This window comes from Sciurus vulgaris (genome assembly GCF_902686455.1).
Source record: "Sciurus vulgaris genome assembly, chromosome: 2".
Taxonomy (NCBI): domain Eukaryota; kingdom Metazoa; phylum Chordata; class Mammalia; order Rodentia; family Sciuridae; genus Sciurus; species Sciurus vulgaris.
In genome coordinates, this window is record NC_136462.1 from 141,813,043 (window position 1) to 141,834,744 (window position 21,702).

Genomic DNA, 21,702 nt, shown 5'->3' on the forward strand with positions numbered 1-21,702 from the left:
CTCCACAGCATTTCCACTTCTCTCTGTGTCCTTATCACACTTGTGCCTCAATTAACCCTCTATAGTTCCTCTGAACTTCAATCTTTTTTCCTTCCCTCCCTGTGGCAAAAACGAGCTGCCTTCCTTCCCATACTTGTGGGAATGTCACTAACCTCTTCTATCACCAGAGCTGCTTTTTCAGGCAGAGCCCTCGGTCACTCTCTATGGGCCACGGAACAACTGAACACCAAACTTGAAGGTGCCCTCACTTCAACAGCTGAATCCCTAGCTTCCTTACAGAAACAGGTAACCTCTTTGGCCCACGTAACACTGCAAAACTGCAGGGCCACAGATTTTCTTACAGCTTAAAAATGAGGTACTTGTTTATTCCTCAGGGAAGAATGTTGTTACTATATAAATGAATCCGGGGTGGTTGAACAGAACATTATTAAACTACAGGATTTGGCTGTGGGGCTTCAAGGACATACTCCTGATTCTCCTCTTTCATTCTGGCTTCAGTCCCCCTTCCTTGCATGGGTACTCCCAATCCTGGGTCCAGTATTCCTCATTTCTCTCACCTGCCTCTTTTTACCCTGCTTGTTAAAGTTCCTTCAACATCAACTTCAGACTATTTCTAACCAAACTTTCAACAAGCTTCTCAGGTACTATCAACCACTGGCTACAGATGACTTCCCCACAGCCCCTCGGGAACATCTTGCCACCACCTGTTAAGGAAAAACTACTCAGCTCATCGAACTCTTTCCTCACATCCCTTCACCAGGACGCTTGGCTCATTCCACCCGTTTACCACATGAGGGAATGGAATGAGACAATTCAGGACCTGTGGCTACAGGGAACATTCACCAACCTCACCCCCCAAGAAACCTTCCCTTTTTCGGCCTTGTTATGGGGTCTCCTGACCATATTTCTCCCGAAACCCTCTACCCCTTCCCAGACTCCGCCCCTATCCAGCAGGAAGTAGCCAGATTGAGTGACACCCCACTCCAAAATATAAAAACAAAAAGGGAGAAATATAAGGTCACTGCTCTTACTTTTCCCAACATGGCGCTGATCAGCCTTCTCTTCCGGATTCTACCTCCCATTTCTGTTCCCACCAGTGCCACGCCACACCCAATCAGTATTCAACACCTCCACCTGAAACTTGCGGCAACGGGACTCACCCTATCAACTCTCACCCCGTTTCATGCCCCAACCAATCAGCCCACACCGGGCTCTATATAAACACACTCCTTTCTGAATAAAGCGGAACTGCTCCGGCACTTAGCTTTGACCCGTGTCTCCGTGTGAAATTCTTTCAGGACACATCAATGCAACATGGAGCCACCCACAGGGGCCAGTCTCCAGCTGGGTGAGCTTCTCTGAGTCTCAATTGTCCCATCTACAAAATAAAGATAATAACAGCAAACTTCAGCCATAATGTGTTGAGCATCTGTTATCTTCCAGGCTCTAGATGCCAGCAGCAAACCAGCCAGACAAGTCTCAGCCTGAAGGAGCTGATGTTTTGGTGCTGAGAGGTTGCGGGGGTTGGGCCCTGTTGAGAGAAAAAGGGATGGGAAACAAGAGACTGAGGGGCTGGCTACCTTTTTTAATTGAAGAGACTTGGAATATCATATAACCTACTGGCTGGCCCTCATCTATCTGATTATTTTCCACCCCCAGAATCCAGAAACCCAAATATCAAATCACAATCACACTGACTGAATAGCTGGCATTTCCATTAGCTCAAACAGAACTACTGTAGCTTCACAAAATATTAAAAATAGTTCCTGCAAGCCCCACCATGCTACCCTGCAGTCAAGCATCCACATGATTCATGATTCATTAAGCCCTCAACCTTCAATGCAACAGGGACGGATTTAAGATTTGAGGAATTTTCAACAAACACCCACCACACACACACACAACAAGACTCCATTCTTTTAGCACTTTCTAGGAATTTGGGTCACCTAGGAATGCATTATAAAATGCAAATAGCCCGGTAGGAGATCACACCTAAAGCCATCAACAGTCTATTCTTGAGTTAACAATTAATTCTTTGGGAGAAGCATACAGTTTGTGATCAACTACCAACTGTCTCAGCTAATGGGTCCCAACAAACTCGGTTCATAAAGGAGAAGCATCTTCCTGGATTAGATCATTCAGACCATCAGTAAGAGAGTGGATGGAGATGTCTATTCCTGGCTCCCACACAGACCTCCAGGGCCTCTAGTTCCTTTGGACATAATCAAAGGTTTCCCAGGCAGCAGCAGGGTTTCTCCTGTTCAGAATACCCCAGCTGGGCTGCAAATACCCTATACAATGTCCCTGCCACCTTGGGGTTGTTCTAGTACCTGCCTTCATTTCAGTCACTGCCAAGTCCATTTCTCACATTGCCTCTGCCCTGGCCAGTGCCTCCACACCCAACCCTCCACCCTGGCCTACCTGTTCCAGCTTCCCCTCAGAATCTGCCTTTCAGTGCTCCCCCTCATTACCATGTTTGAGTCATGCTTGTCCCCGTCAGCTCTCTTCTGTTCAAGCTCAACTTCAAAGGTCTTTTTTGTCCAGAAAAAGGACTTTGATAGTTATTGTCATAAGTGTTACTCACATAGCTTTCAGGACATGCCCCAATTGGTGGTAAGATAGAAGAAAGAAAAGATTCAAAGACACATCCAGAAAACAAGGAGGGCTGGTGTGGTGGCACCCACCTATCATCTCAGGAACTCAGCAGGCTGAAGCAGAAGAATCAAAAGTTTGAGGCCAGCCTCAGCAAATTAGTGAGACCCACCCTCAAAATAAATATTTTTTTAAAAGGGCTGAAGATGCAGCCCAGTGGCTAAGTGCCCTTGGGTTCAATCCCCAGCTTAAAAAAAAAAAAAAAAAAAAAAAAAAAAAAAAAAAAAAAATACAGAAAACAAGAAGGGAGTGATGAGTGTGTTAGGAACAGACCCTCAAGCAGGCTCTTTCTGCAGAACAGCTGCTTTGGAAGTTTCTTGAACAAATATCACCTCCTCCTGCATCCTTCTCTCCAAAGTCCCTCACAGACACTCTGGGGAGGCCAGGCAAGAGCCAGCTAAACTCATAGGACATACACATGAGTTACCTTGAAGGTTAGTGCTCCAGTTGATACCAGTCACTGGAAAACTCCCAGATTGAGACATGTCACTCAATAACCCAAAAATCACCTAACTCTGATTCTTGGATTTGTATTATCAATTGGAATGGTCAATATACGTAGAACTGTAATATATGAAAGCATATATTAATGTTTATAAGAGCATAGACCAATTCCATTGTTAGGATGAACTAACCTTGCCATGGGTCTGACCCTTTACAAGCACTCACTGTTACCTTTGGTGAAAGTTGGTGCTTTTCAAGAGGTATCTAGACAGAGCCATGAATTTTCAGGTAGAAACATTTTTTTATAAGTAATTATATCTAAACCTAGTCATAGACCCTCAACACTGGAATTCAACAAAATAGCTCATTAATAAATCTCTTCAAGAACTGTCCATCTTCTAGCCACCTCACCTGGGGTCCATGAATGGAGGGAGATATATGAAGATTTCAGGAAAATTCCCAGGTGTAGCACCTTACCCACAATGCATTGTCTGAGAAGTGTCCACTGCTCTTCTCACTTGACCTGCCCCGTCTGCTCCATGAACCTTGGCCCACTTACCACACTTCTGAACCAAGATTGAGCTGCCTCTTCATGACTCTCAAGTCCTGTGTGTTGATCAATCAATTCTGTCTCATTACAAAAATTTGTACCTGTAGGGCCCATTTTTCTTTTTACATCTTTTAAGTTTTTCTTTTTACATCTTATAAGGGGAACATCCTCCAAATATTCATACCTTCTGGGTGAAGAGAATGGTTTATCACATAACTATGTCACTTAAGCAGTTCAAGCAAAGGTGCATGATCCCTTATCTGAGAGATCACTATGAGTAGGAGTGCTGCTAGCTGCCTTCCCAGCACCCTGTCCTATACTGAGTAGGATAGATCCCAGTCCCTGCTCCATAAATGGGCCCTGATCAGTCCAAACCAAGATTCACCAATGGGTATAACCTGACCTCCTCGACATAATACTTAGTTCACAAATGGGTCCATGACCCGAGTTTGTCCAATCACAGTGAAGTCTAGAATTTAGGTTCTGTGGCTGGGAAAAAGAAACCACCTTTCTCTCCTGCTGGACATGAAGGGCAAAGCAAACATCCTTCTGCACTTGTTCCTGGCACATGGGGAGTCAGCCTGAGGATATTGCAGGGGCCCTGGAAAGTGGAAAAGAGGATGAATATCCAGTCCTTGGTGCCATGCCAAGCTACTGGCTCAGTCTTTGCTAGGTGTCAACCTACCTCTGGACTTTTCAATGACCTATAAATTCTTGTTATCTTTTAAGCTAGTTTGGCTTGGATTCTCTACAGCTTACAGCCCACAGCATCTTAACTGATACAGAACAAACTCCATGAAACCGGAAGGGCTCATGCATGGTCCTGGTAAGCTCTAAGAATGCCACAAATCCTGATATTCAAAACTCCTGTTCTAGGGAGATGAGGCACCAAAGGTAAACATACCTGAGCCCTAAAAAGCCCCTTTCTGAAGAATTCAGTATTGCTCTCACTACTGATAGCACTTCCTATGTGGACATCAGAGCTTTCCAAATTGTTGCTACTTAAACACCCTATGGCCACCCCATGTTTCTCTTAGGTTCACCTTTTGGAGAAGGATGCCACAGAAGCTTGGTGCTATAAATGTGCAAGGCCTCTCCCTCTTCTTCCTCCCAACCTCCCTGAACCCAGCTCTAGTCCCCCCTGTGGGCCTTCAAAGGGTTAAACACTAGAGAAGTGGCTTTTAAGAACAGCTGGAAATGAACTGCTGCCCTAGGCTGACAGCAACTAATAAAAGGTCAGAAGGTTGAGGGAATTATTTTCCCTGGGAATAATTTTCTAAGAGAAAAGGTAACGTTGTTTAAGTCACCCAATGGGACACATAAAGGACAATCTTTCCTCGCTCTCAAGAAATGGATGATATTTGGCCTCACTGATTTTGCCTATCTGATTTACACGATGAAGTAAAAACTTTGGTAACACTAAATGAATTTTATGTCTAATATGTATGTATACATATACATATTATATAATGCACACACACACCATATCTCTTTGACCCATTAATTCCACTCTTGGGAATGCAGCCCAGAGAAATATATTCAACAGAAGAAATAAACTCTATGTGCAAAGATGTATGTTGCAATATTATTTATGATTAAAAAATAGCTCAGCAAAAAGGGGATTGGTTAATAAATTATTATACATCAGTATTAGAGAATATCACAGGTCATTAAAACAGAGTAACAACACAGAAAATGACAACTTAAAAAAGCAGACATAAAGCAACATGCACAGGTGCATGTGACTAGGTTACTATGTGTCCTTGGTAAATAAGGACTGAAGAGTGTAGCAAGAATGATAAATGTTAAACTAAGCCAGAAGAATCATGAGAGATCCTACTTTTCTCCATTTTGTATCATGCTGATTTCTTTTCTCTGATTAAAAAATATAATTTTGTTGGGAAAATGAAAATGTTCATAAGTTGTGGTGAGGCAGGCACACCTCTAAGAATATACGAAAAAATATTGAACTGTATACTTTCATTGGGTGAATTATATGGTAAGTGAATTATATCTCAATAAAGTTGTTATAAAACATGTAATTTTGTTTTAAAAAATGTAAGCCACTTTCAATGAAGAGAGAAAAAGACCTTTGTTTCCAACTGCAGGAACAATGCTATTCAACAGCTGGATTATACAGGCTTTTGAATAAATTCTCAGCACAATTTTATTAAGCTGGTAGCAAATACCACCAAGACACTGTTTTAACCAGAGCATACCCAGTGTGCTTAAGGGGACAGGAACCTTCCTGGTCCTTCTTGAGATGAGATAGACATTAGTGGGAGAAAAATTCTAAAATTAAGGAGGTAAAGTCCAAATCTCAAGTCAACAACTCAAATCATCTGTTGTTTTGTGCAGCTGACTTACCCCGTCCAAGTCTCTGTTTTTCCCTCCATTCAATGGAGCTAATCCCACCTTCCTGGTGGGATTGCTTTGAAAATTCAAATGTATTATGCAAGAAATAATCTGAGACAAAAGATTCTCAGGACCTGTTGGAGTTTTGTGGAAAAATAGAGATGTGACTGAACCCCGATTTAAAGTTAATTTGAACTGTGTTCAGGGTAGGAGACTCCCACAGAGAATGCCAAGAGACTTCCCTTCCTCTGAAGGGTCTGCTGTGTCCCTTGCAGTTGAGTCTGTCTGAACTATGCAGGAAGAGGGTAAGAGTGTCCTTTAAAAACTGGCCTGCATTCCTAGTCATTGGTCATCCCAACTATCAGACCCGACAGCAACCACATTTGTCCATACAGCAAAAGTCACCTGTTCCTGGAAAAGAGAGAAAAAAATGTTCACCCCAGGCCTCCTGAAACAGCTTCAGTCTAACAAAAATACCAGACCAATTTCCCACAACTCCATAAATTCCAGTTGGAGACTTTCACATGACTTTCACCTCATGTGAAAATCCTGAAGCATAACCACAATAACCATGGTTTTGAAATCAGAAAGACCTGGGGTCGAATATGGTCTCTCTAATATGGTCTCCAGTCCCTGATACCCTTCAGTCAAATTCATTACTCTACCTAAAACATGGTTTCCACCACTAGAAAACCAGGCTTGTGAGACCCAATGCTGTAGAGAGGATGAAGTGAGAAAAATATAAATGTTCTCCAGCATATGGCGGATACCCAGTAAATACAATACAATACCCCTTTCCTTGTTATGCTTTAAAGGACAGATATCACTTCAGCTAAGACAGACTCCTGCATCTTCTCCTCTCTCTTACTCTCTACCCTCTTGTTTCTTCTTTTTCCCAAACCAACAAGCTCCAGAACATGAGCCCCCAAATATCAATCAGCACCAGCTCAGCCCACAGCATGTGGCCCTGTGCACACTCCCCATGATCTCACGCAGTTGGACTGTTATTTTTACAGACTGGTATTAAGAAGAGAAAGCCAGGAATCTTTTATATATTGTCACGCCGGGTATTCTCAGGCCTGCAGTGCAGATGGAGCGTTCCTAGAATTTTATGGTATAACACATGGGCTTCTAGGCGCTTCTGCAGACCCCAAGCTGCCCAGAGCCCAGTGGAAAGCCTGGCACCAGAGGGCTCCTGCTCCTTCCTGTGCTTTCTCCTCCTTGTGTGCCAAACTGAGCATTCCCACTGTGACAAATACACTGAGATAGAGCAGATCACCAGAGGAACCACATCACGGAAGTAATCCTGGGCACACATTGCAAGAGTCATGGGTCGGACCACACGCAACCAAGCAGACAGAGCTGCTTGTTCCTGACAAGCATCCTGTTCTGCTATGCACAGGAACAATACCCAGGCAGGGGGTAGCTCCAGGGAGGGCCAGCCCTCCCTTGTCCCAACCTGCCAGGGAAAAAGAATTTCACAGCTGTTGGACGTGTGCTAGAATTGTGGTAAGTCACCTGTGTAAATTATGAAACATAACTCATGCTTTTTTGTTCTGTAATTGTGTAAATAAAATTTTTAATTTAGTTTTCCCAAAAGAAGAGAAGAAAAGAAAGACCAGGAAAGAAAGGAAAAGAAAAGAAACACTTGAGTATAAAGTGAGAGAAGATGGACACTTGGGTAGACCACTCTCTCCCCACTGCCCACAGCCGTTACCTCTTCTCTAACTCTTCACTGATTTCTTCACTTATTGCACATATTTCTGACTCTAAGTTACTCTGTAATTTGCTGTCATCGGTTGTGGCTTCTTTCTTGGTAACTGCAATCATTTGCAAACAATATCAGCGTGGACATCTTCCTCCTATCCCCTGGCAACGCTTTCCGCATGCCCCGTCTTGTCTCCTCTTTCTTCCTCTGCTCACCCTTCCCCTGACTCCACTGTTCCTGAAAGAGAAGGGACAGGGCTGCCAGCGACTGTACGAGAGGAGCAAGTATTGTGCCCTCGCACACTCAAGCAACTTCAAGGCCAGGACCTGTAAACACACCAACCCTCTCCAAATATTGTGGGGATGCCATGTGTATGCCAGGAATGCACCCCACCAGGCGGGCCCCAAGCAGCACACACACTGTCTCTCCTCTCTGGCCCTTTCTCTAACTCAGACCACACAGCAGAGCAACTTCAAAAAAAAAAAAAAAAAATTCAAGGTCTTGTTCCCATCCTGGGTCTGAGGCCTCAGAGTTCCTCAAAGAGAAGAAGAATGTTCACAACTCCTTTCAGCATTTAAAAAATGCTAATAAAAGCCATGCATGGCCCATGGGGGACTGCCCAGGCTGGCTTAATTGTCACATTTCTCTGCTTTGGCTCCACACAGTATTGACACAATCTGGTAGAACTGGCAAACTCATGAAGATCAGAGTCCCGAAAAGGACAAATATATCATTTCTTAAAATAAAAAATGAAAAAAAAAATGAATGATTTCTTAGCAAACAAGCCTGTTGAGTGGGTAAAGGTCTTTCTGAACACAAGATCAGTGGGCAAAAGAATTCAGAATGAAATGATCTTTAATAGAGAAATAGTCAGAAATCTCTGATCTCAATTTCATTTCAAAAGAAAGAGCCCTTGTAGCTGTCTCAGTCAAGGCCACTGAAAAGGAGACTGTGGAGTGACAGATGACCTCTGTTGTTAGTCTGAGAGTCTTCCTACAGCTTCCCAAGAAACCGTGCAGAGTGGATGCCTTCATGATCCACTATCCTGAACTTTGGGAAATAGGAGAGCGGCATCTTCAACATCTTGACCCAGAGTCCCACAGGGCAAGCATGACACTGAGGATGTCCTTGTATCGGATGCTTTCATTATACAGGTACCTCCTGTCTCTTAGCATGTAATGCTCTGTACCACCTTGAGATTTAGCCAGCAAAAAGGCCATCACCAAATAAGATCCCTTAGTACCTCTAAAACTGTGTACTAAACTAAATCCCTCCTCTTTAAAAAGTACTCTGCCTTGGGTATTTAATTATAGTAGCAGTAAAAAAAAAAATTTTAATAAAAATTAAAAATAAACAGACTAATACAGATGCATCATTGCTAAGGGGCTCCAAAAGGAACAAGACAGAGATTCAGTCTGAATCAGCATGAGGCTTCAGACTTCAGAGGTGTAGCTGAAAAGGGAGCATCTTTAGAGCATGCATGGCACCCAAAATGCTGTTCTGCTAGCTCACACAGTTTTGCAGGTTATTTCCAAACACTATTAAAATCTCATCTCCTCCAAAAACTCCAGATAAGTGATGATAATAGTTTTGGTCAGCTTTTTCATTGCTGTGAACTAAAGACCTGATAAGAACAATTAGAGGAGGAAAAGTTTATTTGGTTCATGATTTCAGAGGTCTCAATCCATAGACAACCAGCTCCATTGTTCTGGGCCAGGGGATGAGGCAGAACACCATGGCAGAAGGGAATGGTGGAGGAAAGCAGCTCAGAACATGGCACTCAGGAGGCAGAAAGAGAGCTCCACTCACCAGGGACAAAATACAAATCCCAAAAGCATGCCCCCACCTCCTTGAGTCATGCCCTACCTGTCTAGGTTAAAGTTCTCATAACCCATGATTTGGATGTGAGCCGTCCCCCAAAAGCTCACGTGTGAGACAATGCAAGAAGGTTCAGAGGAGAAATGATTGGGTTGTGAGAGTCTGAACCCAATCAGTGATTTAATCTCCTGATAGGGATTAACTGATAACTGAAGTGGTAGGGTGTGGCTGGAGGAGATGGGAATTGGGGTGTGGCTATGGGGTACATATTTTGAATCTGGAGAGTGGAGTTTGTCTCTCTCTCTCTGCTTCCTGATGATGTGAGCTGCTTCCCTCTGCCACCCTCTCCCACCATGATGTTCAGCCTCACCTCAAGCCCTGAGGGAAGGAGCCAACCTTCTTTGGACTAAGACCTCTGAAACTGTGAGCCCTCAAATAAATCTTTCCTTCTCTATAATTGTGCTTGTCGGGTCCTCTACTCACAGCAGCAAAAAAGCTGACTAAAGCACAGAATCATTACAACTCTAAACTTTTTACATTGTCTTGCATATAAGCACCTCATATCTAAATCATAGCAATGATGATGAATCATCTTTTGTACCTATCACTCTATAAAGACCACTGAAATTCTACATATGAAATAAATCCCTGTAAATGATAACAGGCTATTTTTAGCTAATATTTCCTCCAATGTGCAAGAACCTCCAGCCCAGTCCAACTATTTTAGGGAGACCCAAAAAATGTATCACATGTGCTTAGGAAGGAAGGAAGGAAGGAAGGAAGGAAGGAAGGAAGGAAGGAAGGAAGGGAGGGAGGGAGGGGAAGAAAGAGAGAGGAGGGAGGGAGGGAGGGACGGAGGGACTGAGGGATCAACATGTCTTCACCTCTTCAGAGATGTCCAAGGGGAGGCCACCACTGCCTGCCAGACTGGTTTCATGGATCTTGTTCTGTACCTCTGACCACAGATGAGCTGCTCCTGCCCGGAACTACTGGATCCTTCATCAGCACACAGGATGCTGGCCCCACTGGGACCACCAGATCTGCCATTCATCACTGCCACTTGCACTGAGTAGAACCATCTGTACTGGATACCTTCAACTAGTTAGCAAATTAAAAGGAAATGCAACCTCCTTAATGTGCTAAATGCTGTTGGTGGCATATTAATGCAACACAACTATGCTTCAAATCTTGCTGAGGCATTCAGTGAAAACAGGTTTTTCAGTGTTTACTCCTGACCAGAAGACTCAGACACGGGTGTTTGGTGTACTAGAACATAGTCAAACCCAAACAAAGGTCATTAGTCCAGGTACCATATACCAGGCTTCTGAGGGTTAAAGCTGGGTAGAGATGCCAAGCCATCTCTCTGTTCCCTGTGCCCTGAAGAAGAGCTCTTTTTTCAGAAGCTTCTGAATACTGCATTTAAAACCCTCCAGCAAGACCCTCATGTACATTCAGACAATGCCGTTGAGATTTTAATTTTGGCAGGAAGAAATGCATCAGCAGCAATGTGTCATTAAACATGAGAGTGTAGGGCTGGTGAGCTCAGCTGAGTAAAGGACAAGCCACTTATTTGTCACAAAGTGGAGAAAGTGTTATCACGTACTGGAGATGCCTCTGTGCAGAAGATCCTTCAGGAATATTATAGATGGAATTGTGTCCTCCTAAGATTCATATGTTGAAGGCCTGATCCCCAAAGTGAAGGTCTGGGATATGAGGTCTTTAAAGAAGTAATTTAGCTTAAATGAGGTTGTCAGTATGGACCCTAATCTAATATGACTGTGTCCTCGTAAGAAGAGAAACAGATATCAAAGATGGATATGTGCACAGAGAAAAAGCTACGTGAGGACAAGGAAAGAAGACCGACATTTTCAAAACCAACAAGAGAGACCTCCCTCAGGAGAAACCAAACCCACCAACATCATGACCTTGGACTTCCAGCTTCCAGAACTGTGAGCAAATCGATCTTTTTTTAAGCCACCCAGCCTGTGGTCACATGTATAGCAACCCTAGCAGACTGGTACAGTCATTATACTGTCACTCCTCTTGCTTTATGTAACTCTAAGATTTAGTCCCTCTTATGTAAATGAGGACGTGTCATCAACTCATTAATAGAGCAGAGGAAGAACCCCAATCTCCATCATGGAGGCTGTTATGGCTTGGATGTGAGTTGTCCCCCAAAAGCTCACATGCAAGACAATGTAAGAAGGTTCAGACTAGAAATGATTGGGTTGCAAAAGTCTTAACCTAATCAGTGAATTAATCCCTGATGGGAATAACTGAGAGATAACTGGAAGTAGGTGGGGTGTGGCTGGAGGGAGTAGTTCATTGGGGGTGTGGCTATGGGGTATGTTTTGTATCTGGAAAGTGGAGTCTCTCTCTCTCTCTCCTTCCTTATGATGTAAGCTGCTCCCTCTGCCACACGCTTCCACCATGATGTTCAGTGTTCAGCCTCACCTAGAGCCCTGAGGAATGGAGCCAAGCTTCTCTGGAGTAGGACCCCTAAAACCATGAGCCCTCAAATAAACTATTCCTCCTCTACAGCTGTGCTGGTCAGGTCATTTAGTCACAGCAGCAAAAAAGCTGACTAAAACAGAGGCAAACCCTGCTTCTGCAACGTGGCTCTGTATGTATTCAACACCCCCAAGATCATCCCTTGCCAGTTCCACATCACTTGTATACATCCTTGCAGCCAGGTACCCTAAAATGCACACGCCCTTGAGAGACCTTTCGGTAGAGAGGGCACTGAGAAAAGTCAACTGAGAAACTGAGCCCCTCAAGTGTGCCACAAGGTGAGCCCAGCAGCCTCACGCCTGACTCCTCATGACTCTCTGATGACAAGTCCTCTCTGCCCAGGACTCCTCTTCTGTACTCCTAGGACTACTGCAGATGGTTGGTGAGTCTACCATTGCACTAGAAGGCTTAGTTTGGTAACGAGTGAATTGTTCACCTGTGCCCCTCCATCCCAGAGAGTACTGCCAGTCCAGCCATAGAGAAACCACACAACGACAGTAAGTCATTGTCATTCCTAGACAAACTTCCAAAACCCATATTAGCTTTACCTTGAAGAAACACAAAAATAGTGTGAACATTTTATGTCCATGTCCTTTACCAAACTGGTCTATTTTTGGCTGAGTCACAACTATCACTCAATAACTCAGAATTCTGTATTCAGCAATTTCCAATTTTTTAAATAAATTGATAGAAAAAAAGCATATCATGTAGTGGGCTCTGTTGATACACCCTGCATTTACTGGATCTCTTTATACAAATACTTCTTAGTGGCATGTATCTTGTCAAGAAAGGAAAAGAGAAGCAGGCGATGGCACCATTGTCATGGATGCCCTCCCTGGGGCCTCCAATCCAGAGGCCTCCACGAATGTGCTGAGCACCATTTGTTCCAGAATTGATCCAAAATATTTGTTTCATTGGACAATTTTCCCCAGGAATCCAGAATTTAAATATATTGCGTTTGAATTATTTATAGCCTGTGCCAATTTATTTCCTGTTTCAGTTGTTAGCAAAGCTAACATTTTCAAGTGGTGATATCTATTTTTTTTATTTCTTCCTTGAATACAAGCATTTATTTTTAGCGTGTCTTACGTATCACCACCCATACCAGGCAATTCCCCCTTCTCTTCCTTTGTTTACTTCATCCTTGAGGAATCTTCAACCTTGTTTCCCAGGTAAGGATATTGAAGTCAGCAAGTGAAAGTGAATTTCCAAAGCCTGCCCCCCCACCCCCAGTTGCACAGAGATGAAACAGGAATAACTCCAAATTCTCTGGTCTGTTTACAACGCCACACAGCCACTCTGAATGTTGTTTTAGAAAAATACAGTTGACCTTCTGTATTCTTGGATTCCACATCCAGAATTTCAATCAACCACAGGTGGAAAATATTTGAAAAAATGCCAGAAGTTTTAAAAAAGCAAAACCTGAATCTGCCCCATACAGAACAAGCCATTGAATCTAAATGCATGTGCTGGTGTGTGCACCCGCTTCTGTGGCCTCCACAGGGTCCCAGGTCCTCAGGCTCCCCAGCCCTCCTGCTGGAGCATTGCCTGCCTCAAGTCTCTTTCGTGTGCTCTGTAGTAAGGCCTTCTGTGTTTACGTCTGTGCAGAACAAGTGCGAGTTTTTTTCCCTTGTTATTCCCTAAACAATATAGAATAACAACTTTTTATCTAGTATTTATATTGTATTAGTTAGTATAGGTCATCTAGAGATGATCAAAGTATGTGGGAGAATGTACACAGGTTACACGCAAATTCTGCACCATTGGACCTTGTTATGGCTCGGATGTGAGGTGTCAACCAAAAGCTCACGTGCAAGAAGGTTCAGAGGAGAAATGATTGGGTTGTGAGAGTCTTAACCTAATCAGTGAATTAATCCCTTATAGAAATAACTGGTAACTGGAGGCAGGGAAGTGGTTCACTGGGGGCATGGCTATGGGTATGTATTTTGTGTCTGGAGAGTGGATCTGTCTCTCCGCTTCCTGATGATATGAGCTGCTTCCCTCTGCCACCCTCTCCTCCCATGATGCTCAGCCTCACTTCAAACCCTGAGGAATGGAGCCGGCCTTCTATGGACTCGGACCTCTGAAACCGTGAGCCCTCAAATAAACCTTTCCTCCTCTATAATTGTGCTGGTCAGATCATTTAGTCACAGCAGCAAAATAGCTAAGACAGGCCTTGAGCACCCATAGACTTGGGTACACTCCAGGGCCTTGGAACCAGTTCTCTGTGGATATGAGAGATGGTTCTATACCATTTTAAAATTGCTAAGCTGTTGTTGTTCTTCATATTTGTTTAGGGTGGGGGTCCTGTGTGCTTCATTTAGGTAAGAACCTCTTCTAATGCCAAGTTCTGAGAATGCATTTTCTTTCCTTCTTTCTTTCTTTTGTCAGTACTGAGGATTGAATCTGGGGTGCTATACCACTGATTTTCATCCCCAGTCCTTTTTATTTTGAGACAAGCTCTCCCTAAGTTGCCCAGCCTGGCCTCTAATTTGCAATTCTTTTGCCTCAGTCTCCCCAGTTAACAGGATTCCAGGTGTGCACCACCTTGCCTGGCTGAGAATGGATTTTCAAACAGAAGATTGTTCTACCACCCCACACTCCAGGCTGGTGAGGACCTCTCCTTTTTGAAGTCAGAAACAAAATTTTCACGTTCCCTATATCAAAATTTTCTGTTTACCCATCTTATTCCCTTTGCTAGGCTCACATCTTTGAAGGCAGATGTTTCATTCACTGTTTCAGTCAGTCAGCTTTCTTGCTGCTGTAACCTAAAGACCAACCAGACCAATTATTCTATTGTATAGGAGGAAAAGTTTATTTAGGGGCTCACTATTTCAGAGGTCTCAATCCACAAACAGCAGGCTCCATTCCTCAGGGCTCAGGGTGAGGCAGGAAATCATTGTGGAAGACTGTGGCAGAGTGAAGCAGCTCACATGGTGATCAGGAGAGAGAGAGAGAGACTCCACTTATCACATACAATATATACCCCAAAGCCACGCCCACAATGCCCCACCTCCTCCAGCCACATCCTACCTGCCTTCAGTTACCACTCAGTTAATTCCATCAGGTGATTAATTCACTATTTAGGTTAAGGCTCTTGTAACTCAAGTATTTCTCCTCTAAATCTTCTTGCATTGTCTCACACATGAGTTTTGGGGAGCACTTCACATCCAAACCATATCAGTCACCTCTCTCCTTCCAGTTCTTAGTGGAACTCAATAAGTGTGATGAAAAAAATCAATCAAGTAATTTACTGAGTCATGGAAATAACCTCATTGTATTTGTTTCTAATGACAAAGGAAAATATCTCAATTTCCTCAATTTGAGATATACACTCAAAATGACCCACATCAGCCTATGTAGGCCCTCCTTTTACTACAGAAATTTGTAGCCAAAGCATCCTGTATTTTAAGATAAGGGAAATATCACAAGGAAATTCTGATTAGAGTGACTTATGCTAACACGATAACTCTTGAAAGTAAGCAGTCAACTCTTTTCTACCTCTGATTTTGAAGAAAATCCCAGATGCACACCTGTCTACCTCAGAAAACATTCCCATGTCTGGTTCCTGGATCCACCCAAGGCCCTGGCCAACTCCTTATAGATGTCAGACCTGTGAAAGCTGCATAAGAAATTTTGCACCCAAATTTCCTGATCTTCAAACATGGAGGGTCAAGGATATTTGATATCATTAACATTAAAGGGCCCTAATCAAGAAACTAGACAGCTAAACTGTTGTAGTCCATTTCTATTTGCTGTAATAAAATAACTGAGATTATGGACTTAATAAAGAAAAGAAGTCTACTTAGCTCACAGCTCTGGAGGTTCAGGAGCATGGCACTGGCATACTCGGGAGGTTCAGGTATCACTCGCTGTATCACAACATGGCAGATGGCATTTTAAGGGCAGGACTACATGCAGTGAAGATCACATGGCAATATGGGAAGCCAGAGAGAGTCAGGATCTAGGCTTGCTCTTATATAACATTTCATGCTCACAGGAACTAACCAGGATCCCTTGAGAACTACATTCCGCAGTGATCTTAACACCTCCCACTTGGCCCTGCCTCTCCCATCGCCACGGTAGGGAACGAGTTTCCAGGACACACACCTTTAGGACTCAGATTATACCAAAACCATTGCACTTGACCATAACAAGACAAAAGGGGGAAGAAACAGGAAAGGGGAAGAAAGCACAGAAAAGTAAGAGGGAGCAAGGAACGAGGGGCTGAGCTGGAGAACAGGATGAAAGACCTTGTGTGCTCTAGGGAAATCCAAGGCAATGGAAAAAGTAGTTGCTCTGAGGGCATCTCCAGCACTGAGCCTCACAGAGACCTCTAGCCAAACAAACAGTGGTTCCGTTCAAACTTTGGTGGTAGTAGAATCTTAGATTAAAGGGAATTTAGAGCAAGACATTTTAGGAGATTCACCAGGGGAAGGTTAAAATGATGCAATTTCCAGGCCCATCTCCACAGATCTTGACCCTGCATGGGTCTTGGAGTCTAGGAATAGATACACCCTCACAGGCTCCCAGGGTGATTAGAGGAAGGACCAGCTTTGGGAACTCCACTACAGGATTCACCCTGCCTCCTAAGGATGCAGAGTTCCAGCTCTGCTGACACAAATTGCCACTTCCAGGGACAGGAAGCTCGTGACTTTTAGGACAGCTCTAGTTGTTAGAAAATTCTGCTTTCTTACACAGTGCTCACATCTGGTTCTGGAACTGAGTTCTGCCAATTTAGAAAAGAAAAGGATAAGGCAAGAAGTTGAAGAGGTATAGTCCCTAAACCTCCCAAAGCAGGGACATAATTAGCAAATCAAGCCACTGCTTCCGTGAGCCGAACACTCCTCAATCAAGACAACTAATTAATGTAAATACCAGCATGTCTACCAGGACAAGTTCTATGTTCATCTTTCTGATAACATCAGAGTTATTAAAAAAAATTCACATCACTCAAAAACCCCTTTTGTTCAGGTGTTGGCGAGGATGCGGGGAGAAAGGTACACTCATACATTGTTGGTGGGGCTGCAAATTAGTGCAGCCACTCTGGAAAGCAGTGTGGAGATTCCTTAGAAAACTTGGAATGGAACCACCATTTGACCCAACTATCCCACTCCTTGGTCTATACCCAAAGGACTTAAAATCAGCATACTACAGAGATACAGCCCCATCAATGTTCATAGCTGCTCAATTCACAATAGCCAGATTGTGGAACCAACCTAGATGTCCTTCAATTGATGAATGGATAAAGAAACTGTGGTATATATATACAATGGAACATTACTCTGCCATAAAGAACGATAAAATTATGGCATTTGCAGGCAAATGGATGAAATTGGAGACCATCATGCTAAGTGAGATAAGCCAATCTCAAAAAACTAAAGGACGAATGATCTCGCTGATAAGCGGATGAGGACATATAAGGGGGAGGGTGGGAGGAGTTACTGTTAGGGTTAGGGTTAGGGTTAGGGTTAGGGAGGGGGGCAAGAATGGAGGAAGAAAGGACTGGTTAGAGGGAAAAGAAGGGTGGGAGGGGTGGGGGGAAGGGAAAAAATAATAGAATGAATCAAACAACATTACCATATGTAAATTTATGATTATACAAATGGTATGCCTTTAACCCATGTACAAACAGACAAACAACATGTATCCCATTTGTTTACAATTAAAAAATAAATAAATAAAAGTAAGAAAAAGTACATTAAAAAAAAAAAAAAACCCTTCTGTTGAATCAGTTGGAAAAGTAGGAAAGAGTTGCTACTTCTTATCAATTCTTGCTAGAAAAAGACTCTCTTTGACTTCTTAAGGACCAACAAAGAGGACAAGGCCTACAAACCAACAAACCTGATGCAAAAAGTCCTTGTTTCTGAATTAACGATGATCTCAAAAGCTTTGCAGGTCATCCAGTCTTTGAAACCCTCAAGAAATGTTTGCACTGACTAATTTGACAGTCCTGTGGGTGTTTGTTTTCAACAAGGCTGGGTGATCTTTTCAAAGCCGTCTCCTGGCTCCTTGAGAAAGGACTCCCCAGTCCTTTTCCACCCACAGGAATGTCCGCCCACTGTTAACCCACAGGTGGGTTGGCCAGGATCCCCACACACTGACCTGGCCCTAGCTCTGAGAGTGCCATGATAACCAGGAAGGGCAGCAAGAGGCACTGTGAGACAGTTGGAGGTGGACTGTCAATTCCTGCCATGCTTGATGGGGAGCCAGGAAGAGCTCCTGACTGAATCTCAAAACAACAGAGTAAACCCACAAACTGGAACACTTCATGGGCATGTTGTGCAGGACATGACAATTCAAAGGCACTGAATGGATTGTTTCTACCAGTGCAGCTCCTGTCCTGAAGAAAAATACTGCCCTGCAGGAAGCAGGAATGCAAATTCTTTCCAGGACTCTGTTCATCTGGAACCTTTGGTAGTGGGGTAAGTCAGTGCACAGGTAGTCTGGGTCTGGAGAGAGAGAGAGAGAGAGAGAGAGAGAGAGAGAGAGAGAAGCTGACTGCTCCTGACACTTCTCAGGAGATTGCCAGTCAGAACATGAGATAAGCACGTGGAGCAAGCTTCCAAGCTATGACTCTGAGTTCAAGACCAGGAACCCACCCACCACACTGCAGGGAGCCTGCCCAGCAGTCAAACCAAGCAAAGAAGGGACAGGCATCTAGAGAACCAACACCGGTGGGGCACCTGTGCTGTGTTAGAGCATAACCTAATTGACAACATCTGCAGCAGATGAATATCTTCCCCATTTTACAAGTGAGGAAGAGGAGGATAACAGAATGTTCGAGGATAAAGGATCTTGAGGCTAGGAGATGCAGGATTGCTGACTAAAAATACAAATCTAACTAAAACCAGAGAGCATTCACTGCAGCATATCACCATTTTGCTTCATGAGAAATAATATTTTCCTTAGAATGTAAGAAATAAGGATGATTTCTCGGTTTTCTTAGTCAGCAAACCCAGCTGTCTTGCCGGCCTGCTCATCACATCTGCCCATGTCCCTCCTCCCTCCCACTTCTTCATGAGCAAACACCTGGGCAGGACCACCAGACAGTCCTCCTAGGTCTCATCCCAAACCCAGAGCAGGAGCAGGGACCTGTAAGAATAATCGCTGTTAATATACCATTGTTAACCAGTAATTGCCTTCCTTTGACTTCACCTTTTCTAAAGCCACGGACAATTTCTCCCAGCTTCTACCTTCTTGAAGCTTTTGTTTAAGTCTTTAAAAGACTCGACTTTCCAAAGAAATAATTAAGGCTTTCATGCCCCACACTTTTAACAAATATATTTTGACCTCGTTTCATCCCTTTTGGAAGGGAGCCGTTTTCTGGCACCTTAAAGGGATTTTCATTCAATTATCCTCCAGAATCCTCTTTTCTTCTTTCTTTTACTACAAAAAGCTTACCAATTGCCTACAGAGGTGAAATTAGGTGCTTGCCCATTCAGCGTCAGGCAGGGCTTTAAATTGGATGAAATAATGCTTCTTTGAATTTCAGGGCAGGCTTCACAGAAAGAAATTAGAATCTGCCCTAAGAAGCATTTCCATCATTCATTGCCCATCCATTCTCTCTGTGCTCAGGGGAAGGGGTAAAGGCAGAGCAGGAATTCCAATTCACACAAACACACAAAGACTCCCTTTTAAAAGTTTACTTCAGGAGTTAGGATAAAGCCAGGGAGCTCATCCCTTGTCCCTCAAAACTTCTGGACTATGAGTTGGTATTGTGTTTGCACTTAAGTAACCTCACCTCACCCTCAGGGCCCTCTTCCTGCCTGGAGGAAATCTTTGCCCAATAAGGAGGGAAGAGCTGTGAGTCCTACCTAGTTGTGTGTGAGCTTTCACCTGTTAACACATCAGGTTGTGTTCAAAAGTACTAATGACTAAAGTCAAACAGGCTGCACCAAAAAAAAAAAAAAAAAGGAAGAAGAAGAAGAAAAGAAAGAAAGAAGAAAAAATTGTAATCAAGATTAGTTTGACTTGAACCTTTGACCTTTAACTTGAAACAACTTCCCCTGGACATGGCAACTGAAGATGAAGTCCCATTCTACTTGTCCTAATGCATCTATTTGCCTCCCCATCATCTAGGACCACTACACGCACACACACAAATCCTAGACATCCAAAAGAACTATCAACAGGACAGAAACCTGGCCAATTGTCATCTTCTGGTAATTGGAGCTATTTTAAATTACTCACATGGGAAGATCAGCACCCACATGCCTCCTACAGCATGCCTGAAATACCTACCATGCCCTGTCAGATTGTAACACTTCATTCCCAAAGAGCAGCAAGGAATAGGTAACAGAGTGACAGCATGCCTTTGGGATAATCTGCCAAATTTATTATAAAATTGAGGATTCACTTGTCTAATTAATCCAGTGTCACCTGGCAGAGAAAAGGGTCTCAATGATTTGCACAGAAAAGCGTAACTTTTGATTGGCATTCTGGGAGAGACAAGGAAGAAGGATAGAGTAGACTCACACAAAAAGATTTTTTAAATATTCAAGGAGGGGTCAGGGGACCAAGGGGAAAACTGAAAAACAGAAACAAACCTACAAAGGTATCTTTTTCCTGCTTCTTAATGTTGCCTTAGGCCAGAATGCATCTTATTCTACTAAATCTCCTAAACCTGGTACACTTAATGCCCTAAAACCCATCTACATAAGAGTCTTTTATGTCTTGTGAGTTATCTATTCAAATGAAAAATACCTGCTGATCAACAGGGGCCTCCCAGGAGCTTCCTTCTTTGACAGCACAACATCCCCATAGCGCCTTTGGGGTTCCATTAATCTTCCATGTTTCCACTTTGTCTAATAACACAAGTTATTTGACAATGTGCCAGAATATGTGGACCCACCAGGTACATCATAAAACTGCACAAAATAAAACAAACAAGCAAAAACACAGACTCAGAGCAGTGCCCATGAGGGCAGAGAGAGATTATCCTCCCTGGACTTGAGGCCTGCATACGCCCATCCTCCGGCCTCATTTGGGGTGAAAACATGAAGTCTTTCAGCTATTACCTTGCCCAGTTGTTCTTGGAAGGTTAGAGCACAGATTGCTGGGCCCAAACCACAGAGTTGCTGACTCAGGAGGTCTAGGAGGGTCCTGGAAGTCTACATGTGTGACCAGTTCCCAGGTGACACTAAGGCTACTGGACCCAGAGCCTCTTTAAGAACCACGGATCTGCAGGGCATGATGACACACGCCTGTAATCCCAGTGGCTCAGGAGGCTGAAGCAGGAGGATCATGAGTTCAAAGCAGCCTCAGTAACTTAGCAAGGCCCTCAGCAACTTAGCAAGACCCTAAATAAATAAAAGTATTTATTTTTCTCTAAATTAAAAATATAAAAAGGGCTGGGGATGTGACTCAGTAGTTGAGTGCCCCTGGATTCCATTCTAGTTCCCCCACCAAAAAAAAATAATCCCCACTGATCTTAATGATGAGTTCTTCCCTGATATGTTTGGCCCATGAAGTCATTGGGAACATTATATCCCTGACTGGGAAACACAATCTGCAGCCTGTTTCATTACTGTCCCTGCCAGGCAGATAAAGATCCTTACAAACTAAGAGTTATGAACAAAATAATAATAATAATTATTATTATTATTATTATAATTATCAAAAATCCAACCTATAGCACTGGAAAATGGCTAAAATGGAATTT